We start from the raw sequence: 26,176 nt of genomic DNA on the forward strand, positions 1-26,176 counted from the left end.
TTGCAGATTCTACAAAAAGAGAGTTTCAAAACTGCTCTTTCAAAAGGAAAGTTCAGATCTGTGAGTTGAATGCACTCATCACCAAGAAGTATCTCAGAATGCTTCTGTGTAGTTTTTATGTGAAGATATTTCCTTTCCAGCATAAGCCTCAAAGCACTCCAAATAAACACTTGCAGATTCTACAAAAGGAGTGTTTCCAAACTGCTCTATCGAAAGGAATGTTCAAGTCTGTGAGTTGAATGCACCCATCATCCAGAAGTTTCTGAGAATGTTTCTCTCTTGTTTTTAGGTGAAGATATTTCATTTGCCAGCATAGGCCTCAAAGCGCTCCAAATGTCTACTTGCAGATTCAACAAAAAGAGTGTTTCAAAACTGCTCTTTCAAAAGGAAGGTTCAAGTCTGTGAGTTGAATGCACTCATCACAAAGAAGTTTCTGAGAATGCTTCTTTGTAGTTTTTATTTGAAGACATTTCCTTTTCCATCATTGGCCTCAAAGGGCTCGAAATAAACAGTTGCAGATTCTACTAAAGGAGTGTTTCAAAACTGTCCTATCAAAAGGAACGTTCAAGTCTGTGAGTTGAATGAACTCATCACACCGAAGTTTCTGAGAATGCTTCTGTCTAGTTTTTATGGGAAGATATTTCCTTTTCCAGCATAGGCCTCAGAGGGCTCCAAATAAACACTTGGAGATTCCACAAAAGGAGTGTTTTCAAACTGCTCTATCAAAAGGAATGTTCAAGTCTGTGAGTTGAATGCACTCATCACACAGAAGTTTCTGAGAATGCTTCTCTCTTGTTTTTAGGTGAAGATATTTCATTTCCCAGCATAGGCCTCAAAGCGCTCCAAATATCTACTTGCAGATTCTACAAAAAGAGTGTTTCAAAACTGGTCTTTCAAAAGGAAGGTTGAAGTCTGTGAGTTGAATGCACTCATCACACAGAAGTTTCTGAGAATGCTTCTCTCTTGTTTTTAGGTGAAGATATTTCATTTCCCAGCATAGGCCTCAAAGCGCTCCAAATATCTACTTGCAGAGTCTACAAAAAGAGTGTTTCAAAACTGCTCTTTCAAAAGGAAGGTTGAAGTCTGTGAGTTGAATGCACTCGACACCAAGAAGTATCTCAGAATGCTTCTGTGTAGTTTGTATGTGAAGATATTTCCTTTTCCAGCATAGGCCTCAAAGCACTCCAAATAAACACTTGCAGATTCTACAAAAGGAGTGTTTCCAAACTGCTCTATCGAAAGGAATGTTCAAGTCTGTGAGTTGAATGCACTCATCACACAGAAGTTTCTGAGAATGTTTCTCTCTTGTTTTTAGGTGAAGATATTTCATTTCCCAGCATAGGCCTCAAAGCGTTCCAAATGTCTACTTGCAGATTCTACAAAAAGAGTGTTTCAAAACTGCTCTTTCAAAAGGAAGGTTCTAGTCTGTGAGTTGAATGCACTCATCACAAAGAAGTTTCTGAGAATGCTTCTGTCTAGTTGTTATTTGAAGACATTTCCTTTTCAATCTTTGGCCTCAAAGGGCTCGAAATAAACACTTGCAGATTCTACTAAAGGAGTGTTTCAAATGTGTCCTATAGAAAGGAACGTTCAACTTTGTGAGTTGAATGAACTCATCATGCAGAAGTTTCTGAGAATGCTTCTGTCTAGTTTTTATGTGAAGATATTTCCTTTTCCAGCATAGGCCTCAGAGCGCTCCAAATAAACACTTGCAGATCCTACAAAAGGAGTGTTTCCAAACTGCTCTATCGAAGGGAATATTCAAGTCTGTGAGTTGAATGCACTCATCACACAGAAGTTTCTGAGAATGCTTCTCTCTTGCTTTTAGGTGAAGATATTTCATTTCCCAGCATAGGCCTCAAAGCGCTCCAAATATCTACTTGCAGATTCTAAAAAAAGAGTGTTTCAAAACTGCTCTTTCAAAAGGAAGGTTGAAGTCTGTGAGTTGAATGCACTCATCAACAAGAAGTATCTCAGAATGCTTCTGTGTAGTTTGTATGTGAAGATATTTCCTTTTCCAGCATAGGCCTCAAAGCACTCCAAATAAACACTTGCAGATTCTACAAAAGGAGTGTTTCCAAACTGCTCTATCGAAAGGAATGTTCCAGTCTGTGAGTTGAATGCACTCATCACACAGAAGTTTCTGAGAATGCTTCTCTCCTGTTTTTAGGTGAAGATATTTCGTTTGCCTGCATAGGCCTCAAAGCGCTCCAAATGTCTACTTACAGATTCTACAAAAAGAGTGTTTCAAAACTGCTCTTTCCAAAGGAAGGTTCAAGTCTGTGAGTTGAATGCCCTCATCACAAAGAAGTTTCTGAGAATGCCTCTCTCTTGTTTTTAGGTGAAGATAGTTCATTTCCCAGCATAGGCCTCAAAGCGCTCCAAATATCTACTTGCAGATTCTACAAAAAGAGTGTTTCAAAACTGCTCTTTCAAAAGGAAAGTTCAGGTCTGTGAGTTGAATGCACTCATCACCAAGAAGTATCTCAGAATGCTTCTCTGTAGTTTTAATGTGAAGATATTTCCTTTTCCAGCGTAGGCCTCAAAGCACTCCATATAAACACTTGCAGATTCTACAAAAAGAGTGTTTCAAAACTCCTCTTTCAAAAGGAAGGTTCAAGTCTCTGAGTTGATTGCCCTCATCACACAGAAGTTTCTGAGAATGCCTCTCTCTTGTTTTTAGGTGAAGATATTTCATTTCCCAGCATAGGCCTCAAAGCGCTCGAAATATCTACTTGCAGATTCTACAAAAAGAGAGTTTCAAAACTACTCTTTCAAAAGGAAAGTTCAGGTCTGTGAGTTGAATGAACTCATCACCAAGAAGTATTTCAGAATGCTTCTGTGTAGTTTTTATGTGAAGATATTTCCTTTCCAGCATAAGCCTCAAAGCACTCCAAATAAACACTTGCAGATTCTACAAAAGGAGTGTTTCCAAACTGCTCTATCGAAAGGAATGTTCAAGTCTGTGAGTTGAATGCACCCATCATCCAGAAGTTTCTGAGAATGTTTCTCTCTTGTTTTTAGGTGAAGATATTTCATTTCAAAGCATAGGCCTCAAAGCGCTCCAAATATCTACTTGCAGATTCTACAAAAAGAGTGTTTCAAAACTGCTGTTTCAAAAGGAAGGTTCAAGTCTGTGAGTTGAATGCACTCATCGCAAAGAAGTTTCTGAGAATGCTTCTTTGTAGTTTTTATTTGAAGACATTTCCTTTTCCATCATTGGCATCAAAGGGCTCGAAATAAACAGTTGCAGATTCTACTAAAGGAGTGTTTCAAAACTGTCCTATCAAAAGGAACGTTCAAGTCTGTGAGTTGAATGAACTCATCACACCGAAGTTTCTGAGAATGCTTCTGTCTAGTTTTTATGTGAAGATATTTCCTTTTCCAGCATAGGCCTCAGAGGGCTCCAAATAAACACTTGGAGATTCCACAAAAGGAGTGTTTTCAAACTGCTCTATCAAAAGGAATGTTCAAGTCTGTGAGTTGAATGCACTCATCACACAGAAGTTTCTGAGAATGCTTCTCTCTTGTTTTTAGGTGAAGATATTTCATTTCCCAGCATATTCGTCAAAGCGCTCCAAATATCTACTTGCAGATTCTACAAAAAGAGTGTTTCAAAACTGGTCTTTCAAAAGGAAGGTTGAAGTCTGTGAGTTGAATGCACTCATCACACAGAAGTTTCTGAGAATGCCTCTCTCTTGTTTTTAGGTGAAGATATTTCATTTCCCAGCATAGGCCTCAAAGCGCTCCAAATATCTACTTGCAGATTCTACAAAAAGAGTGTTTCAAAACTGCTCTTTCAAAAGGAAGGTTGAAGTCTGTGAGTTGAATGCACTCATCACACAGAAGTTTCTGAGAAAGTTTCTCTCTTGTTTTTAGGTGAAGATATTTCATTTCCCAGCATAGGCCTCAAAGCGCTCCAAATGTCTACTTGCAGATTCTACAAAAAGAGTGTTTCAAAACTGCTCTTTCAAAAGGAAGGTTCAAGTCTGTGAGTTGAATGCACTCATCACAAAGAAGTTTCTGAGAATGCTTCTGTCTAGTTGTTATTTGAAGACATTTCCTTTTCAAACTTTGGCCTCAAAGGGCTCGAAATAAACACTTGCAGATTCTACTAAAGGAGTGTTTCAAAAGTGTCCTATAGAAAGGAACGTTCAACTTTGTGAGTTGAATGAACTCATCACGCAGAAGTTTCTGAGAATGCTTCTGTCTAGTTTTTATGTGAAGATATTTCCTTTTCCAGCATAGGCCTCAGAGCGCTCCAAATAAACACTTGCAGATTCTACAAAAGGAGTGTTTCCAAACTGCTCTATCGAAGGGAATATTCAAGTCTGTGAGTTGAATGCACTCATCACACAGAAGTTTCTGAGAATGCTTCTCTCTTGTTTTTAGGTGAAGATATTTCATTTCCCAGCCTAGGCCTCAAAGCGCTCCAAATATCTACTTGCAGATTCTACAAAAAGAGTGTTTCAAAACTGCTCTTTCAAAAGGAAGGGTGAAGTCTGTGAGTTGAATGCACTCATCACCAAGAAGTATCTCAGAATGCTTCTGTGTAGTTTGTATGTGAAGATATTTCCTTTTCCAGCATAGGCCTCAAAGCACTCCAAATAAACACTTGCAGATTCTACAAAAGGAGTGTTTCCAAACTGCTCTATCGAAAGGAATGTTCAAGTCTGTGAGTTGAATGCACTCATCACACAGAAGTTTCTGAGAATGCTTCTCTCCTGTTTTTAGGTGAAGATATTTCATTTGCCAGCATAGGCCTCAAAGCGCTCCAAATGTCTACTTGCAGATTCTACAAAAAGAGTGTTTCAAAACTGCTCTTTCCAAAGGAAGGTTCAAGTCTGTGAGTTGAATGCCCTCATCACAAAGAAGTTTCTGAGAATGCCTCTCTCTTGTTTTTAGGTGAAGATATTTCATTTCCCAGCATAGGCCTCAAAGCGCTCCAAATATCAACTTGCAGATTCTACAAAAAGAGTGTTTCAAAACTGCTCTTTCAAAAGGAAAGTTCAGGTCTGTGAGTTGAATGCACTCATCACCAAGAAGTATCTCAGAATGCTTCTGTGTAGTTTTAATGTGAAGATATTTCCTTTTCCAGCATAGGCCTCAAAGCACTCCAAATAAACACTTGCAGATTCTACAAAAAGAGTGATTCAAAACTCCTCTTTCAAAAGGAAGGTTCAAGTCTCTGAGTTGAATGCCCTCATCCAAAGAAGTTTCTGAGAATGCCTCTCTCTTGTTTTTAGGTGAAGATATTTCATTTCCCAGCATAGGCCTCAAAGCGCTCCAAATATCTACTTGCAGATTCTACAAAAAGAGAGTTTCAAAACTGCTCTTTCAAAGGGAAAGTTCAGGTCTGTGAGTTGAATGCACTCATCGCAAAGAAGTTTCTGAGAATGCTTCTTTGTAGTTTTTATTTGAAGACATTTCCTTTTCCATCATTGGCCTCAAAGGGCTCGAAATAAACAGTTGCAGATTCTACTAAAGGAGTGTTTCAAAACTGTCCTATCAAAAGGAACGTTCAAGTCTGTGAGTTGAATGAACTCATCACACCGAAGTTTCTGAGAATGCTTCTGTCTAGTTTTTATGGGAAGATATTTCCTTTTCCAGCATAGGCCTCAGAGGGCTCCAAATAAACACTTGGAGATTCCACAAAAGGAGTGTTTTCAAACTGCTCTATCAAAAGGAATGTTCAAGTCTGTGAGTTGAATGCACTCATCACACAGAAGTTTCTGAGAATGCTTCTCTCTTGTTTTTAGGTGAAGATATTTCATTTCCCAGCATAGGCCTCAAAGCGCTCCAAATATCTACTTGCAGATTCTACAAAAAGAGTGTTTCAAAACTGCTCTTTCCAAAGGAACGTTCAAGTCTGTGAGTTGAATGCCCTCATCACAAAGAAGTTTCTGAGAATGCCTCTCTCTTGTTTTTAGGTGAAGATATTTCATTTCCCAGCATAGGCCTCAAAGCGCTCCAAATATCTACTTGCAGATTCTACAAAAAGAGTGTTTCAAAACTGCTCTTTCAAAAGGAAAGTTCAGGTCTGTGAGTTGAATGCACTCATCACCAAGAAGTATCTCAGAATGCTTCTGTGTAGTTTTAATGTGAAGATATTTCCTTTTCCAGCATAGGCCTCAAAGCACTCCAAATAAACACTTGGAGATTCTACAAAAAGAGTGTTTCAAAACTCCTCTTTCAAAAGGAAGGTTCAAGTCTCTGAGTTGAATGCCCTCATTACAAAGAAGTTTCTGAGAATGCCGCTCTCTTGTTTTTAGGTGAAGATATTTCATTTCCCAGCATAGGCCTCAAAGCGCTCCAAATATCTACTTGCAGATTCTACAAAAAGAGAGTTTCAAAACTGCTCTTTCAAAAGGAAAGTTCAGATCTGTGAGTTGAATGCACTCATCACCAAGAAGTATCTCAGAATGCTTCTGTGTAGTTTTTATGTGAAGATATTTCCTTTCCAGCATAAGCCTCAAAGCACTCCAAATAAACACTTGCAGATTCTACAAAAGGAGTGTTTCCAAACTGCTCTATCGAAAGGAATGTTCAAGTCTGTGAGTTGAATGCACCCATCATCCAGAAGTTTCTGAGAATGTTTCTCTCTTGTTTTTAGGTGAAGATATTTCATTTGCCAGCATAGGCCTCAAAGCGCTCCAAATGTCTACTTGCAGATTCAACAAAAAGAGTGTTTCAAAACTGCTCTTTCAAAAGGAAGGTTCAAGTCTGTGAGTTGAATGCACTCATCACAAAGAAGTTTCTGAGAATGCTTCTTTGTAGTTTTTATTTGAAGACATTTCCTTTTCCATCATTGGCCTCAAAGGGCTCGAAATAAACAGTTGCAGATTCTACTAAAGGAGTGTTTCAAAACTGTCCTATCAAAAGGAACGTTCAAGTCTGTGAGTTGAATGAACTCATCACACCGAAGTTTCTGAGAATGCTTCTGTCTAGTTTTTATGTGAAGATATTTCCTTTTCCAGCATAGGCCTCAGAGGGCTCCAAATAAACACTTGGAGATTCCACAAAAGGAGTGTTTTCAAACTGCTCTATCAAAAGGAATGTTCAAGTCTGTGAGTTGAATGCACTCATCACACAGAAGTTTCTGAGAATGCTTCTCTCTTGTTTTTAGGTGAAGATATTTCATTTCCCAGCATAGGCCTCAAAGCGCTCCAAATATCTACTTGCAGATTCTACAAAAAGAGTGTTTCAAAACTGGTCTTTCAAAAGGAAGGTTGAAGTCTGTGAGTTGAATGCACTCATCACACAGAAGTTTCTGAGAATGCTTCTCTCTTGTTTTTAGGTGAAGATATTTCATTTCCCAGCATAGGCCTCAAAGCGCTCCAAATATCTACTTGCAGAGTCTACAAAAAGAGTGTTTCAAAACTGCTCTTTCAAAAGGAAGGTTGAAGTCTGTGAGTTGAATGCACTCGACACCAAGAAGTATCTCAGAATGCTTCTGTGTAGTTTGTATGTGAAGATATTTCCTTTTCCAGCATAGGCCTCAAAGCACTCCAAATAAACACTTGCAGATTCTACAAAAGGAGTGTTTCCAAACTGCTCTATCGAAAGGAATGTTCAAGTCTGTGAGTTGAATGCACTCATCACACAGAAGTTTCTGAGAATGTTTCTCTCTTGTTTTTAGGTGAAGATATTTCATTTCCCAGCATAGGCCTCAAAGCGTTCCAAATGTCTACTTGCAGATTCTACAAAAAGAGTGTTTCAAAACTGCTCTTTCAAAAGGAAGGTTCTAGTCTGTGAGTTGAATGCACTCATCACAAAGAAGTTTCTGAGAATGCTTCTGTCTAGTTGTTATTTGAAGACATTTCCTTTTCAATCTTTGGCCTCAAAGGGCTCGAAATAAACACTTGCAGATTCTACTAAAGGAGTGTTTCAAATGTGTCCTATAGAAAGGAACGTTCAACTTTGTGAGTTGAATGAACTCATCATGCAGAAGTTTCTGAGAATGCTTCTGTCTAGTTTTTATGTGAAGATATTTCCTTTTCCAGCATAGGCCTCAGAGCGCTCCAAATAAACACTTGCAGATTCTACAAAAGGAGTGTTTCCAAACTGCTCTATCGAAGGGAATATTCAAGTCTGTGAGTTGAATGCACTCATCACACAGAAGTTTCTGAGAATGCTTCTCTCTTGCTTTTAGGTGAAGATATTTCATTTCCCAGCATAGGCCTCAAATCGCTCCAAATATCTACTTGCAGATTCTAAAAAAAGAGTGTTTCAAAACTGCTCTTTCAAAAGGAAGGTTGAAGTCTGTGAGTTGAATGCACTCATCAACAAGAAGTATCTCAGAATGCTTCTGTGTAGTTTGTATGTGAAGATATTTCCTTTTCCAGCATAGGCCTCAAAGCACTCCAAATAAACACTTGCAGATTCTACAAAAGGAGTGTTTCCAAACTGCTCTATCGAAAGGAATGTTCCAGTCTGTGAGTTGAATGCACTCATCACACAGAAGTTTCTGAGAATGCTTCTCTCCTGTTTTTAGGTGAAGATATTTCGTTTGCCTGCATAGGCCTCAAAGCGCTCCAAATGTCTACTTGCAGATTCTACAAAAAGAGTGTTTCAAAACTGCTCTTTCCAAAGGAAGGTTCAAGTCTGTGAGTTGAATGCCCTCATCACAAAGAAGTTTCTGAGAATGCCTCTCTCTTGTTTTTAGGTGAAGATATTTCATTTTCCAGCATAGGCCTCAAAGCGCTCCAAATATCTACTTGCAGATTCTACAAAAAGAGTGTTTCAAAACTGCTCTTTCAAAAGGAAAGTTCAGGTCTGTGAGTTGAATGCACGCATCACCAAGAAGTATCTCAGAATGCTTCTGTGTAGTTTTAATGTGAAGATATTTCCTTTTCCAGCGTAGGCCTCAAAGCACTCCATATAAACACTTGCAGATTCTACAAAAAGAGTGTTTCAAAACTCCTCTTTCAAAAGGAAGGTTCAAGTCTCTGAGTTGATTGCCCTCATCACACAGAAGTTTCTGAGAATGCCTCTCTCTTGTTTTTAGGTGAAGATATTTCATTTCCCAGCATAGGCCTCAAAGCGCTCGAAATATCTACTTGCAGATTCTACAAAAAGAGAGTTTCAAAACTACTCTTTCAAAAGGAAAGTTCAGGTCTGTGAGTTGAATGAACTCATCACCAAGAAGTATTTCAGAATGCTTCTGTGTAGTTTTTATGTGAAGATATTTCCTTTCCAGCATAAGCCTCAAAGCACTCCAAATAAACACTTGCAGATTCTACAAAAGGAGTGTTTCCAAACTGCTCTATCGAAAGGAATGTTCAAGTCTGTGAGTTGAATGCACCCATCATCCAGAAGTTTCTGAGAATGTTTCTCTCTTGTTTTTAGGTGAAGATATTTCATTTCAAAGCATAGGCCTCAAAGCGCTCCAAATATCTACTTGCAGATTCTACAAAAAGAGTGTTTCAAAACTGCTGTTTCAAAAGGAAGGTTCAAGTCTGTGAGTTGAATGCACTCATCGCAAAGAAGTTTCTGAGAATGCTTCTTTGTAGTTTTTATTTGAAGACATTTCCTTTTCCATCATTGGCCTCAAAGGGCTCGAAATAAACAGTTGCAGATTCTACTAAAGGAGTGTTTCAAAACTGTCCTATCAAAAGGAACGTTCAAGTCTGTGAGTTGAATGAACTCATCACACCGAAGTTTCTGAGAATGCTTCTGTCTAGTTTTTATGTGAAGATATTTCCTTTTCCAGCATAGGCCTCAGAGGGCTCCAAATAAACACTTGGAGATTCCACAAAAGGAGTGTTTTCAAACTGCTCTATCAAAAGGAATGTTCAAGTCTGTGAGTTGAATGCACTCATCACACAGAAGTTTCTGAGAATGCTTCTCTCTTGTTTTTAGGTGAAGATATTTCATTTCCCAGCATATTCGTCAAAGCGCTCCAAATATCTACTTGCAGATTCTACAAAAAGAGTGTTTCAAAACTGGTCTTTCAAAAGGAAGGTTGAAGTCTGTGAGTTGAATGCACTCATCACACAGAAGTTTCTGAGAATGCCTCTCTCTTGTTTTTAGGTGAAGATATTTCATTTCCCAGCATAGGCCTCAAAGCGCTCCAAATATCTACTTGCAGATTCTACAAAAAGAGTGTTTCAAAACTGCTCTTTCAAAAGGAAGGTTGAAGTCTGTGAGTTGAATGCACTCATCACACAGAAGTTTCTGAGAATGTTTCTCTCTTGTTTTTAGGTGAAGATATTTCATTTCCCAGCATAGGCCTCAAAGCGCTCCAAATGTCTACTTGCAGATTCTACAAAAAGAGTGTTTCAAAACTGCTCTTTCAAAAGGAAGGTTCAAGTCTGTGAGTTGAATGCACTCATCACAAAGAAGTTTCTGAGAATGCTTCTGTCTAGTTGTTATTTGAAGACATTTCCTTTTCAAACTTTGGCCTCAAAGGGCTCGAAATAAACACTTGCAGATTCTACTAAAGGAGTGTTTCAAAAGTGTCCTATAGAAAGGAACGTTCAACTTTGTGAGTTGAATGAACTCATCACGCAGAAGTTTCTGAGAATGCTTCTGTCTAGTTTTTATGTGAAGATATTTCCTTTTCCAGCATAGGCCTCAGAGCGCTCCAAATAAACACTTGCAGATTCTACAAAAGGAGTGTTTCCAAACTGCTCTATCGAAGGGAATATTCAAGTCTGTGAGTTGAATGCACTCATCACACAGAAGTTTCTGAGAATGCTTCTCTCTTGTTTTTAGGTGAAGATATTTCATTTAACAGCCTAGGCCTCAAAGCGCTCCAAATATCTACTTGCAGATTCTACAAAAAGAGTGTTTCAAAACTGCTCTTTCAAAAGGAAGGGTGAAGTCTGTGAGTTGAATGCACTCATCACAAAGAAGTATCTCAGAATGCTTCTGTGTAGTTTGTATGTGAAGATATTTCCTTTTCCAGCATAGGCCTCAAAGCACTCCAAATAAACACTTGCAGATTCTACAAAAAGAGTGTTTCAAAACTCCTCTTTCAAAAGGAAGGTTCAAGTCTCTGAGTTGAATGCCCTCATCCAAAGAAGTTTCTGAGAATGCCTCTCTCTTGTTTTTAGGTGAAGATATTTCATTTCCCAGCATAGGCCTCAAAGCGCTCCAAATATCTACTTGCAGATTCTACAAAAAGAGAGTTTCAAAACTGCTCTTTCAAAGGGAAAGTTCAGGTCTGTGAGTTGAATGCACTCATCGCAAAGAAGTTTCTGAGAATGCTTCTTTGTAGTTTTTATTTGAAGACATTTCCTTTTCCATCATTGGCCTCAAAGGGCTCGAAATAAACAGTTGCAGATTCTACTAAAGGAGTGTTTCAAAACTGTCCTATCAAAAGGAACGTTCAAGTCTGTGAGTTGAATGAACTCATCACACCGAAGTTTCTGAGAATGCTTCTGTCTAGTTTTTATGGGAAGATATTTCCTTTTCCAGCATAGGCCTCAGAGGGCTCCAAATAAACACTTGGAGATTCCACAAAAGGAGTGTTTTCAAACTGCTCTATCAAAAGGAATGTTCAAGTCTGTGAGTTGAATGCACTCATCACACAGAAGTTTCTGAGAATGCTTCTCTCTTGTTTTTAGGTGAAGATATTTCATTTCCCAGCATAGGCCTCAAAGAGCACCAAATATCTACTTGCAGATTCTACAAAAAGAGTGTTTCAAAACTGCTCTTTCCAAAGGAACGTTCAAGTCTGTGAGTTGAATGCCCTCATCACAAAGAAGTTTCTGAGAATGCCTCTCTCTTGTTTTTAGGTGAAGATATTTCATTTCCCAGCATAGGCCTCAAAGCGCTCCAAATATCTACTTGCAGATTCTACAAAAAGAGTGTTTCAAAACTGCTCTTTCAAAAGGAAAGTTCAGGTCTGTGAGTTGAATGCACTCATCACCAAGAAGTATCTCAGAATGCTTCTGTGTAGTTTTAATGTGAAGATATTTCCTTTTCCAGCATAGGCCTCAAAGCACTCCAAATAAACACTTGGAGATTCTACAAAAAGAGTGTTTCAAAACTCCTCTTTCAAAAGGAAGGTTCAAGTCTCTGAGTTGAATGCCCTCATCACAAAGAAGTTTCTGAGAATGCCGCTCTCTTGTTTTTAGGTGAAGATATTTCATTTCCCAGCATAGGCCTCAAAGCGCTCCAAATATCTACTTGCAGATTCTACAAAAAGAGAGTTTCAAAACTGCTCTTTCAAAAGGAAAGTTCAGATCTGTGAGTTGAATGCACTCATCACCAAGAAGTATCTCAGAATGCTTCTGTGTAGTTTTTATGTGAAGATATTTCCTTTCCAGCATAAGCCTCAAAGCACTCCAAATAAACACTTGCAGATTCTACAAAAGGAGTGTTTCCAAACTGCTCTATCGAAAGGAATGTTCAAGTCTGTGAGTTGAATGCACCCATCATCCAGAAGTTTCTGAGAATGTTTCTCTCTTGTTTTTAGGTGAAGATATTTCATTTGCCAGCATAGGCCTCAAAGCGCTCCAAATGTCTACTTGCAGATTCAACAAAAAGAGTGTTTCAAAACTGCTCTTTCAAAAGGAAGGTTCAAGTCTGTGAGTTGAATGCACTCATCACAAAGAAGTTTCTGAGAATGCTTCTTTGTAGTTTTTATTTGAAGACATTTCCTTTTCCATCATTGGCCTCAAAGGGCTCGAAATAAACAGTTGCAGATTCTACTAAAGGAGTGTTTCAAAACTGTCCTATCAAAAGGAACGTTCAAGTCTGTGAGTTGAATGAACTCATCACACCGAAGTTTCTGAGAATGCTTCTGTCTAGTTTTTATGTGAAGATATTTCCTTTTCCAGCATAGGCCTCAGAGGGCTCCAAATAAACACTTGGAGATTCCACAAAAGGAGTGTTTTCAAACTGCTCTATCAAAAGGAATGTTCAAGTCTGTGAGTTGAATGCACTCATCACACAGAAGTTTCTGAGAATGCTTCTCTCTTGTTTTTAGGTGAAGATATTTCATTTCCCAGCATAGGCCTCAAAGCGCTCCAAATATCTACTTGCAGATTCTACAAAAAGAGTGTTTCAAAACTGGTCTTTCAAAAGGAAGGTTGAAGTCTGTGAGTTGAATGCACTCATCACACAGAAGTTTCTGAGAATGCTTCTCTCTTGTTTTTAGGTGAAGATATTTCATTTCCCAGCATAGGCCTCAAAGCGCTCCAAATATCTACTTGCAGAGTCTACAAAAAGAGTGTTTCAAAACTGCTCTTTCAAAAGGAAGGTTGAAGTCTGTGAGTTGAATGCACTCGACACCAAGAAGTATCTCAGAATGCTTCTGTGTAGTTTGTATGTGAAGATATTTCCTTTTCCAGCATAGGCCTCAAAGCACTCCAAATAAACACTTGCAGATTCTACAAAAGGAGTGTTTCCAAACTGCTCTATCGAAAGGAATGTTCAAGTCTGTGAGTTGAATGCACTCATCACACAGAAGTTTCTGAGAATGTTTCTCTCTTGTTTTTAGGTGAAGATATTTCATTTCCCAGCATAGGCCTCAAAGCGTTCCAAATGTCTACTTGCAGATTCTACAAAAAGAGTGTTTCAAAACTGCTCTTTCAAAAGGAAGGTTCTAGTCTGTGAGTTGAATGCACTCATCACAAAGAAGTTTCTGACAATGCTTCTGTCTAGTTGTTATTTGAAGACATTTCCTTTTCAATCTTTGGCCTCAAAGGGCTCGAAATAAACACTTGCAGATTCTACTAAAGGAGTGTTTCAAATGTGTCCTATAGAAAGGAACGTTCAACTTTGTGAGTTGAATGAACTCATCATGCAGAAGTTTCTGAGAATGCTTCTGTCTAGTTTTTATGTGAAGATATTTCCTTTTCCAGCATAGGCCTCAGAGCGCTCCAAATAAACACTTGCAGATTCTACAAAAGGAGTGTTTCCAAACTGCTCTATCGAAGGGAATATTCAAGTCTGTGAGTTGAATGCACTCATCACACAGAAGTTTCTGAGAATGCTTCTCTCTTGCTTTTAGGTGGAGATATTTCATTTCCCAGCATAGGCCTCAAAGCGCTCCAAATATCTACTTGCAGATTCTAAAAAAAGAGTGTTTCAAAACTGCTCTTTCAAAAGGAAGGTTGAAGTCTGTGAGTTGAATGCACTCATCAACAAGAAGTATCTCAGAATGCTTCTGTGTAGTTTGTATGTGAAGATATTTCCTTTTCCAGCATAGGCCTCAAAGCACTCCAAATAAACACTTGCAGATTCTACAAAAGGAGTGTTTCCAAACTGCTCTATCGAAAGGAATGTTCCAGTCTGTGAGTTGAATGCACTCATCACACAGAAGTTTCTGAGAATGCTTCTCTCCTGTTTTTAGGTGAAGATATTTCGTTTGCCTGCATAGGCCTCAAAGCGCTCCAAATGTCTACTTGCAGATTCTACAAAAAGAGTGTTTCAAAACTGCTCTTTCCAAAGGAAGGTTCAAGTCTGTGAGTTGAATGCCCTCATCACAAAGAAGTTTCTGAGAATGCCTCTCTCTTGTTTTTAGGTGAAGATATTTCATTTCCCAGCATAGGCCTCAAAGCGCTCCAAATATCTACTTGCAGATTCTACAAAAAGAGTGTTTCAAAACTGCTCTTTCAAAAGGAAAGTTCAGGTCTGTGAGTTGAATGCACTCATCACCAAGAAGTATCTCAGAATGCTTCTGTGTAGTTTTAATGTGAAGATATTTCCTTTTCCAGCGTAGGCCTCAAAGCACTCCATATAAACACTTGCAGATTCTACAAAAAGAGTGTTTCAAAACTCCTCTTTCAAAAGGAAGGTTCAAGTCTCTGAGTTGATTGCCCTCATCACACAGAAGTTTCTGAGAATGCCTCTCTCTTGTTTTTAGGTGAAGATATTTCATTTCCCAGCATAGGCCTCAAAGCGCTCGAAATATCTACTTGCAGATTCTACAAAAAGAGAGTTTCAAAACTACTCTTTCAAAAGGAAAGTTCAGGTCTGTGAGTTGAATGAACTCATCACCAAGAAGTATTTCAGAATGCTTCTGTGTAGTTTTTATGTGAAGATATTTCCTTTCCAGCATAAGCCTCAAAGCACTCCAAATAAACACTTGCAGATTCTACAAAAGGAGTGTTTCCAAACTGCTCTATCGAAAGGAATGTTCAAGTCTGTGAGTTGAATGCACCCATCATCCAGAAGTTTCTGAGAATGTTTCTCTCTTGTTTTTAGGTGAAGATATTTCATTTCAAAGCATAGGCCTCAAAGCGCTCCAAATATCTACTTGCAGATTCTACAAAAAGAGTGTTTCAAAACTGCTGTTTCAAAAGGAAGGTTCAAGTCTGTGAGTTGAATGCACTCATCGCAAAGAAGTTTCTGAGAATGCTTCTTTGTAGTTTTTATTTGAAGACATTTCCTTTTCCATCATTGGCCTCAAAGGGCTCGAAATAAACAGTTGCAGATTCTACTAAAGGAGTGTTTCAAAACTGTCCTATCAAAAGGAACGTTCAAGTCTGTGAGTTGAATGAACTCATCACACCGAAGTTTCTGAGAGTGCTTCTGTCTAGTTTTTATGTGAAGATATTTCCTTTTCCAGCATAGGCCTCAGAGGGCTCCAAATAAACACTTGGAGATTCCACAAAAGGAGTGTTTTCAAACTGCTCTATCAAAAGGAATGTTCAAGTCTGTGAGTTGAATGCACTCATCACACAGAAGTTTCTGAGAATGCTTCTCTCTTGTTTTTAGGTGAAGATATTTCATTTCCCAGCATATTCGTCAAAGCGCTCCAAATATCTACTTGCAGATTCTACAAAAAGAGTGTTTCAAAACTGGTCTTTCAAAAGGAAGGTTGAAGTCTGTGAGTTGAATGCACTCATCACACAGAAGTTTCTGAGAATGCCTCTCTCTTGTTTTTAGGTGAAGATATTTCATTTCCCAGCATAGGCCTCAAAGCGCTCCAAATATCTACTTGCAGATTCTACAAAAAGAGTGTTTCAAAACTGCTCTTTCAAAAGGAAGGTTGAAGTCTGTGAGTTGAATGCACTCATCACACAGAAGTTTCTGAGAATGTTTCTCTCTTGTTTTTAGGTGAAGATATTTCATTTCCCAGCATAGGCCTCAAAGCGCTCCAAATGTCTACTTGCAGATTCTACAAAAAGAGTGTTTCAAAACTGCTCTTTCAAAAGGAAGGTTCAAGTCTGTGAGTTGAATGCACTCATCACAAAGAAGTTTCTGAGAATGCTTCTGTCTAGTTGTTATTTGAAGACATTTCCTTTTCAAACTTTGGCCTCAAAGGGCTCGAAATAAACACTTGCAGATTCTACTAAAGGAGTGTTTCAAAAGTGTCCTATAGAAAGGAACGTTCAACTTTGTGAGTTGAATGAACTCATCACGCAGAAGTTTCTGAGAATGCTTCTGTCTAGTTTTTATGTGAAGATATTTCCTTTTCCAGCATAGGCCTCAGAGCGCTCCAAATAAACACTTGCAGATTCTACAAAAGGAGTGTTTCCAAACTGCTCTATCGAAGGGAATATTCAAGTCTGTGAGTTGAATGCACTCATCACACAGAAGTTTCTGAGAATGCTTCTCTCTTGTTTTTAGGTGAAGATATTTCATTTCCCAGCCTAGGCCTCAAAGCGCTCCAAATATCTACTTGCAGATTCTACAAAAAGAGTGTTTCAAAACTGCTCTTTCAAAAGGAAGGGTGAAGTCTGTGAGTTGAATGCACTCATCACCAAGAAGTATCTCAGAATGCTTCTGTGTAGTTTGTATGTGAAGATATTTCCTTTTCCAGCATAGGCCTCAAAGCACTCCAAATAAACACTTGCAGATTCTACAAAAGGAGTGTTTCCAAACTGCTCTATCGAAAGGAATGTTCAAGTCTGTGAGTTGAATGCACTCATCACACAGAAGTTTCTGAGAATGATTCTCTCCTGTTTTTAGGTGAAGATATTTCATTTGCCAGCATAGGCCTCAAAGCGCTCCAAATGTCTACTTGCAGATTCTACAAAAAGAGTGTTTCAAAACTGCTCTTTCCAAAGGAAGGTTCAAGTCTGTGAGTTGAATGCCCTCATCACAAAGAAGTTTCTGAGAATGCCTCTCTCTTGTTTTTAGGTGAAGATATTTCATTTCCCAGCATAGGCCTCAAAGCGCTCCAAATATCTACTTGCAGATTCTACAAAAAGAGAGTTTCAAAACTGCTCTTTCAAAGGGAAAGTTCAGGTCTGTGAGTTGAATGCACTCATCGCAAAGAAGTTTCTGAGAATGCTTCTTTGTAGTTTTTATTTGAAGACATTTCCTTTTCCATCATTGGCCTCAAAGGGCTCGAAATAAACAGTTGCAGATTCTACTAAAGGAGTGTTTCAAAACTGTCCTATCAAAAGGAACGTTCAAGTCTGTGAGTTGAATGAACTCATCACACCGAAGTTTCTGAGAATGCTTCTGTCTAGTTTTTATGGGAAGATATTTCCTTTTCCAGCATAGGCCTCAGAGGGCTCCAAATAAACACTTGGAGATTCCACAAAAGGAGTGTTTTCAAACTGCTCTATCAAAAGGAATGTTCAAGTCTGTGAGTTGAATGCACTCATCACACAGAAGTTTCTGAGAATGCTTCTCTCTTGTTTTTAGGTGAAGATATTTCATTTCCCAGCATAGGCCTCAAAGCGCTCCAAATATCTACTTGCAGATTCTACAAAAAGAGTGTTTCAAAACTGGTCTTTCAAAAGGAAGGTTGAAGTCTGTGAGTTGAATGCACTCATCACACAGAAGTTTCTGAGAATGCTTCTCTCTTGTTTTTAGGTGAAGATATTTCATTTCCGAGCGTAGGCCTCAAAGCGCTCCAAATATCTACTTGCAGAGTCTACAAAAAGAGTGTTTCAAAACTGCTCTTTCAAAAGGAAGGTTGAAGTCTGTGAGTTGAATGCACTCAACACAAAGAAGTATCTCAGAATGCTTCTGTGTAGTTTGTATGTGAAGATATTTCCTTTTCCAGCATAGGCCTCAAAGCACTCCAAATAAACAATTGCAGATTCTACAAAAAGAGTGTTTCAAAACTCCTCTTTCAAAAGGAAGGTTCAAGTCTCTGAGTTGAATGCCCTCATCCAAAGAAGTTTCTCAGAATGCCTCTCTCTTGTTTTTAGGTGAAGATATTTCATTTCCCAGCATAGGCCTCAAAGCGCTCGAAATATCTACTTGCAGATTCTACAAAAAGAGAGTTTCAAAACTGCTCCTTCAAAAGGAAAGTTTAGGTCTGTGAGTTGAATGAACTCATCACCAAGAAGTATCTCAGAATGCTTCTGTGTAGTTTTTATGTGAAGATATTTCCTTTCCAGCATAAGCCTCAAAGAACTCCAAATAAACACTTGCAGATTCTACAAAAGGAGTGTTTCCAAACTGCTCTATCGAAAGGAATGTTCACGTCTGTGAGTTGAATGCACCCATCATCCAGAAGTTTCTGAGAATGTTTCTCTCTTGCTTTTAGGTGAAGATATTTCATTTCAAAGCATAGGCCTCAAAGCCCTCCAAATATCTACTTGAAGATTCTACAAAAAGAGTGTTTCTAAACTGCTGTTTCAAAAGGAAGGTTCAAGTCTGTGAGTTGAATGCACTCATCACAAAGAAGTTTCTGAGAATGCTTCTTTGTAGTTTTTATTTGAAGACATTTCCTTTTCCATCATTGGCGTCAAAGGGCTCGAAATAAACAGTTGCAGATTCTACTAAAGGAGTGTTTCAAAACTGTCCTATCAAAAGGAACGTTCAAGTCTGTGAGTTGAATGAACTCATCACACCGAAGTTTCTGAGAATGCTTCTGTCTAGTTTTTATGGGAAGATATTTCCTTTTCCAGCATAGGCCTCAGAGGGCTCCAAATAAACACTTGGAGATTCCACAAAAGGAGTGTTTTCAAACTGCTCTATCAAAAGGAATGTTCAAGTCTGTGAGTTGAATGCACTCATCACACAGAAGTTTCTGAGAATGCTTCTCTCTTGTTTTTAGTTGAAGATATTTCATTTCCCAGCATAGGCCTCAAAGCGCTCCAAATATCTACTTGCAGATTCTACAAAAAGAGTGTTTCAAAACTGGTCTTCCAAAAGGAAGGTTGAAATATGTGAGTTGAATGCACTCATCACACAGAAGTTTCTGAGAATGCTTCTCTCTTGTTTTTAGGTGAAGATATTTCATTTCCCAGCATAGGCCTCAAAGCGCTCCAAATGTCTACTTGCAGATTCTACAAAAAGAGTGTTTCAAAACTGCTCTTTCAAAAGGAAGGTTCAAGTCTGTGAGTTGAATGCACTCATCACAAAGAAGTTTCTGAGACTGCTTCTGTCTAGTTGTTATTTGAAGACATTTCCTTTTCAATCTTTGGCCTCAAAGGGCTCGAAATAAACACTTGCAGATTCTACTAAAGGAGTGTTTCAAAAGTGTCCTATAGAAAGGAACGTTCAACTTTGTGAGTTGAATGAACTCATCACGCAGAAGTTTCTGAGAATGCTTCTGTCTAGTTTTTATGTGAAGATATTTCCTTTTCCAGCATAGGCCTCAGAGCGCTCCAAATAAACACTTGCAGATTCTACAAAAGGAGTGTTTCCAAACTGCTCTATCGAAGGGAATATTCAAGTCTGTGAGTTGAATGCACTCATCACACAGAAGTTTCTGAGAATGCTTCTCTCTTGTTTTTAGGTGAAGATATTTCATTTCCCAGCCTAGGCCTCAAAGCGCTCCAAATATCTACTTGCAGATTCTACAAAAAGAGTGTTTCAAAACTGCTCTTTCAAAAGGAAGGTTGAAGTCTGTGAGTTGAATGCACTCATCACCAAGAAGTATCTCAGAATGCTTCTGTGTAGTTTGTATGTGAAGATATTTCCTTTTCCAGCATAGGCCTCAAAGCACTCCAAATAAACACTTGCAGATTCTACAAAAGGAGTGTTTCCAAACTGCTCTATCGAAAGGAATGTTCAAGTCTGTGAGTTGAATGCACTCATCACACAGAAGTTTCTGAGAATGCTTCTCTCCTGTTTTTAGGTGAAGATATTTCGTTTGCCAGCATAGGCCTCAAAGAGCTCCAAATGTCTACTTGCAGATTCTACAAAAAGAGTGTTTCAAAACTGCTCTTTCCAAAGGAACGTTCAAGTCTGTGAGTTGAATGCCCTCATCACAAAGAAGTTTCTGAGAATGCCTCTCTCTTGTTTTTAGGTGAAGATATTTCATTTCCCAGCATAGGCCTCAAAGCGCTCCAAATATCTACTTGCAGATTCTACAAAAAGAGTGTTTCAAAACTGCTCTTTCAAAAGGAAAGTTCAGGTCTGTGAGTTGAATGCACTCAGCACCAAGAAGTATCTCAGAATGCTTCTGTGTAGTTTTAATGTGAAGATATTTCCTTTTCCAGCATAGGCCTCAAAGCACTCCAAATAAACACTTGCAGATTCTACAAAAAGAGTGTTTCAAAACTCCTCCTTCAAAAGGAAGGTTCAAGTCTCTGAGTTGAATGCCCTCATCACAAAGAAGTTTCTGAGAATGCCGCTCTCTTGTTTTTAGGTGAAGATATTTCATTTCCCAGCATAGGCCTCAAAGCGCTCGAAATATCTACTTGCAGATTCTACAAAAAGAGAGTTTCAAAACTGCTCTTTCAAAAGGAAAGTTCAGATCTGTGAGTTGAATGCACTCATCACAAAGAAGTATCTCAGAATGCTTCTGTGTAGTTTTTATGTGAAGATATTTCCTTTCCAGCATAAGCCTCAAAGCACTCCAAATAAACACTTGCAGATTCTACAAAAGGAGTGTTTCCAAACTGCTCTATCGAAAGGAATGTTCAAGTCTGTGAGTTGAATGCACCCATCATCCAGAAGTTTCTTAGAATGTTTCTCTCTTGTTTTTAGGTGAAGATATTTCATTTGCCAGCATAGGCCTCAAAGCGCTCCAAATGTCTACATGCAGATTCAACAAAAAGAGTGTTTCAAAACTGCTCTTTCAAAAGGAAGGTTCAAGTCTGTGAGTTGAATGCACTCATCGCAAAGAAGTTTCTGAGAATGCTTCTTTGCAGTTTTTATTTGAAGACATTTCCTTTTCCATCATTGGCCTCAAAGGGCTCGAAATAAACAGTTGCAGATTCTACTAAAGGAGTGTTTCAAAACTGTCCTATCAAAAGGAACGTTCAAGTCTGTGAGTTGAATGAACTCATCACACCGAAGTTTCTGAGAATGCTTCTGTCTAGTTTTTATGTGAAGATATTTCCTTTTCCAGCATAGGCCTCAGAGCGCTCCAAATAAACACTTGCAGATTCTACAAAAGGAGTGTTTCCAAACTGCTCTATCGAAGGGAATATTCAAGTCTGTGAGTTGAATGCACTCATCACACAGAAGTTTCTGAGAATGCTTCTCTATTGTTTTTAGGTGAAGATATTTCATTTCCCAGCATAGGCCTCAAAGCGCTCCAAATATCTACTTGCAGATTCTACAAAAAGAGTGTTTCAAAATTGCTCTTTCAAAAGGAAGGGTGAAGTCTGTGAGTTCAATGCACTCATCACCAAGAAGTATCTCAGAATGCTTCTGTGTAGTTTGTATGTGAAGATATTTCCTTTTCCAGCATAGGCCTCAAAGCACTCCAAATAAACACTTGCAGATTCTACAAAAGGAGTGTTTCCAAACTGCTCTATCGAAAGGAATGTTCAAGTCTGTGAGTTGAATGCACTCATCACACAGAAGTTTCTGAGAATGCTTCTCTCCTGTTTTTAGGTGAAGATATTTCATTTGCCAGCATAGGCCTCAAAGCGCTCCAAATGTCTACTTGCAGATTCTACAAAAAGAGTGTTTCAAAACTGCTCTTTCCAAAGGAAGGTTCAAGTCTGTGAGTTGAATGCCCTCATCACAAAGAAGTTTCTGAGAATGCCTCTCTCTTGTTTTTAGGTGAAGATATTTCATTTCCCAGCATAGGCCTCAAAGCGCTCCAAATATCCACTTGCAGATTCTACAAAAAGAGTGTTTCAAAACTGCTCTTTCAAAAGGAAAGTTCAGGTCTGTGAGTTGAATGCACTCATCACCAAGAAGTATCTCAGAATGCTTCTGTGTAGTTTTAATGTGAAGATATTTCCTTTTCCAGCATAGGCCTCAAAGCACTCCAAATAAACACTTGCAGATTCTACAAAAAGAGTGTTTCAAAACTCCTCTTTCAAAAGGAAGGTTCAAGTCTCTGAGTTGAATGCCCTCATCACAAAGAAGTTTCTGAGAATGCCGCTCTCTTGTTTGTAGGTGAAGATATTTCATTTCCCAGCATAGGCCTCAAAGCGCTCGAAGTATCTACTTGCAGATTCTACAAAAAGAGAGTTTCAAAACTGCTCTTTCAAAAGGAAAGTTCAGATCTGTGAGTTGAATGCACTCATCACCAAGAAGTATCTCAGAATCCTTCTGTGTAGTTTTAATGTGAAGATATTTCCTTTTCCATCATAGGCCTCAAAGCACTCCAAATAAACACTTGCAGATTCTACAAAAGGAGTGTTTCCAAACTGCTCTATCGAAAGGAATGTTCAAGTCTGTGAGTTGAATGCACTCATCACACAGAAGTTTCTGAGAATGTTTCTCTCTTGTTTTTAGGTGAAGATATTTCATTTCCCAGCATAGGCCTCAAAGCGCTCCAAATGTCTACTTGCAGATTCTACAAAAAGAGTGTTTCAAAACTGCTCTTTCAAAAGGAAGGTTCAAGTCTGTGAGTTGAATGCACTCATCACAAAGAAGTTTCTGAGAATGCTTCTGTCTAGTTGTTATTTGAAGACATTTCCTTTTCAATCTTTGGCCTCAAAGGGCTCGAAATATCCACTTGCAGATTCTACAAAAAGAGTGTTTCAAAACTGCTCTTTCAAAAGGAACGTTCAAGTCTGTGAGTTGAATGAACTCATCACACCGAAGTTTCTGAGAATGCTTCTGTCTAGTTTTTATGTGAAGATATTTCCTTTTCCAGCATAGGCCTCAGAGGGCTCCAAATAAACACTTGGAGATTCCACAAAAGGAGTGTTTTCAAACTGCTCTATCAAAAGGAATGTTCAAGTCTGTGAGTTGAATGCACTCATCACACAGAAGTTTCTGAGAATGCTTCTCTCTTGTTTTTAGTTGAAGATATTTCATTTCCCAGCATAGGCCTCAAAGCGCTCGAAATATCTACTTGCAGATTCTACAAAAAGAGAGATTCAAAACTGCTCTTTCAAAAGGAAAGTTCAGATCTGTGAGTTGAATGCACTCATCACCAAGAAGTATCTCAGAATGCTTCTGTGTAGTTTTTATGTGAAGATATTTCCTTTCCAGCATAAGCCTCAAAGCACTCCAAATAAACACTTGCAGATTCTACAAAAGGAGTGTTTCCAAACTGCTCTATCGAAAGGAATGTTCAAGTCTGTGAGTTGAATGCACCCATCATCCAGAAGTTTCTGAGAATGTTTCTCTCTTGTTTTTAGGTGAAGATATTTCATTTGCCAGCATAGGCCTCAAAGCGCTCCAAATGTCTACTTGCAGATTCAACAAAAAGAGTGTTTCAAAACTGCTCTTTCAAAAGGAAGGTTCAAGTCTGTGAGTTGAATGCACTCATCGCAAAGAAGTTTCTGAGAATGCTTCTTTGTAGTTTTTATTTGAAGACATTTCCTTTTCCATCATTGGCCTCAAGGGCTCGAAATAAACAGTTGCAGATTCTACTAAAGGAGTGTTTCAAAACTGTCCTATCCAAAGGAACGTTCAAGTCTGTGAGTTGAATGAACTCATCACACCGAAGTTTCTGAGAATGCTTCTGTCTAGTTTTTATGGGAAGATATTTCCTTTTCCAGCATAGGCCTCAGAGGGCTCCAAATAAACACTTGGAGATTCCACAAAAGGAGTGTTTTCAAACTGCTCTATCGAAAGGAATGTTCAAGTCTGTGAGTTGAATGCACTCATCACACAGAAGTTTCTGAGAATGTTTCTCTCTTGTTTTTAGGTGAAGATATTTCATTTCCCAGCATAGGCCTCAAAGCGCTCCAAATGTCTACTTGCAGATTCTACAAAAAGAGTGTTTCAAAACTGCTCTTTCAAAAGGAAGGTTCTAGTCTGTGAGTTGAATGCACTCATCACACAGAAGTTTCTGAGAATGCTTCTGTCTAGTTGTTATTTGAAGACATTTCCTTTTCAATCTTTGGCATCAAAGGGCTCGAAATAAACACTTGCAGATTCTACTAAAGGAGTGTTTCAAATGTGTCCTATAGAAAGGAATGTTCAACTTTGTGAGTTGAATGAACTCATCATGCAGAAGTTTCTGAGAATGCTTCTGTCTAGTTTTTATGTGAAGATATTTCCTTTTCCAGCATAGGCCTCAGAGCGCTCCAAATAAACACTTGCAGATTCTACAAAAGGAGTGTTTCCAAACTCCTCTATCGAAGGGAATATTCAAGTCTGTGAGTTGAATGCACTCATCAAACAGAAGTTTCTGAGAATGCTTCTCTCTTGCTTTTAGGTGAAGATATTTCATTTCCCAGCATAGGCCTCAAAGCGCTCCAAATATCTACTTGCAGATTCTACAAAAAGAGTGTTTCAAAACTGCTCTTTCAAAAGGAAGGTTGAAGTCTGTGAGTTGAATGCACTCATCACCAAGAAGTATCTCAGAATGCTTCTGTGTAGTTTGTATGTGAAGATATTTCCTTTTCCAGCATAGGCCTCAAAGCACTCCAAATAAACACTTGCAGATTCTACAAAAGGAGTGTTTCCAAACTGCTCTATCGAAAGGAATGTTCAAGTCTGTGAGTTGAATGCACTCATCACACAGAAGTTTCTGAGAATGCTTCTCTCCTGTTTTTAGGTGAAGATATTTCGTTTGCCAGCATAGGCCTCAAAGCGCTCCAAATGTCTACTTGCAGATTCTACAAAAAGAGTGTTTCAAAACTGCTCTTTCCAAATGAAGGTTCAAGTCTGTGAGTTGAATGCCCTCATCACAAAGAAGTTTCTGAGAATGCCTCTCTCTTGTTTTTAGGTGAAGATATTTCATTTCCCAGCATAGGCCTCAAAGCGCTCCAAATATCTACTTGCAGATTCTACAAAAAGAGTGTTTCAAAACTGCTCTTTCAAAAGGAAAGTTCAGGTCTGTGAGTTGAATGCACTCATCACCAAGAAGTATCTCAGAATGCTTCTGTGTAGTTTTAATGTGAAGATATTTCCTTTTCCAGCATAGGCCTCAAAGCACTCCAAATAAACACTTGCAGATTCTACAAAAAGAGTGTTTCAAAACTCCTCTTTCAAAAGGAAGGTTCAAGTCTCTGAGTTGATTGCCCTCATCACACAGAAGTTTCTGAGAATGCCTCTCTCTTGTTTTTAGGTGAAGATATTTCATTTCCCAGCATAGGCCTCAAAGCGCTCGAAATATCTACTTGCAGATTCTACAAAAAGAGAGTTTCAAAACTACTCTTTCAAAAGGAAAGTTCAGGTCTGTGAGTTGAATGAACTCATCACCAAGAAGTATTTCAGAATGCTTCTGTGTAGTTTTTATGTGAAGATATTTCCTTTCCAGCATAAGCCTCAAAGCACTCCAAATAAACACTTGCAGATTCTACAAAAGGAGTGTTTCCAAACTGCTCTATCGAAAGGAATGTTCAAGTCTGTGAGTTGAATGCACCCATCATCCAGAAGTTTCTGAGAATGTTTCTCTCTTGTTTCTAGGTGAAGATATTTCATTTCCCAGCATAGGCCTCAAAGCGCTCCAAATATCTACTTGCAGAGTCTACAAAAAGAGTGTTTCAAAACTGCTCTTTCAAAAGGAAGGTTGAAGTCTGTGAGTTGAATGCACTCATCACACAGAAGTTTCTGAGAATGCTTCTCTCTTGTTTTTAGGTGAAGATATTTCATTTCCCAGCATAGGCCTCAAAGCGCTCCAAATATCTACTTGCAGATTCTACAAAAAGAGTGTTTCAAAACTGCTCTTTCAAAAGGAAGGTTGAAGTCTGTGAGTTGAATGCACTCATCACACAGAAGTTTCTGAGAATGTTTCTCTCTTGTTTTTAGGTGAAGGTATATCATTTCCCAGTATAGGCCTCAAAGCGCTCCAAATGTCTACTTGCAGATTCTACAAAAAGAGTGTTTCAAAACTCCTCTGTCAAAAGGAAGGTTCAAGTCTCTGAGTTGAATGCCCTCATCCAAAGAAGTTTCTGAGAATGCCTCTCTCTTGTTTTTAGGTGAAGATATTTCATTTCCCAGCATAGGCCTCAAAGCGCTCGAAATATCTACTTGCAGATTCTACAAAAAGAGAGTTTCA

The sequence above is a fragment of the Pongo abelii genome, chromosome 1, assembly GCF_028885655.2.
Source record: "Pongo abelii isolate AG06213 chromosome 1, NHGRI_mPonAbe1-v2.0_pri, whole genome shotgun sequence".
NCBI classification, from domain to species: domain Eukaryota; kingdom Metazoa; phylum Chordata; class Mammalia; order Primates; family Hominidae; genus Pongo; species Pongo abelii.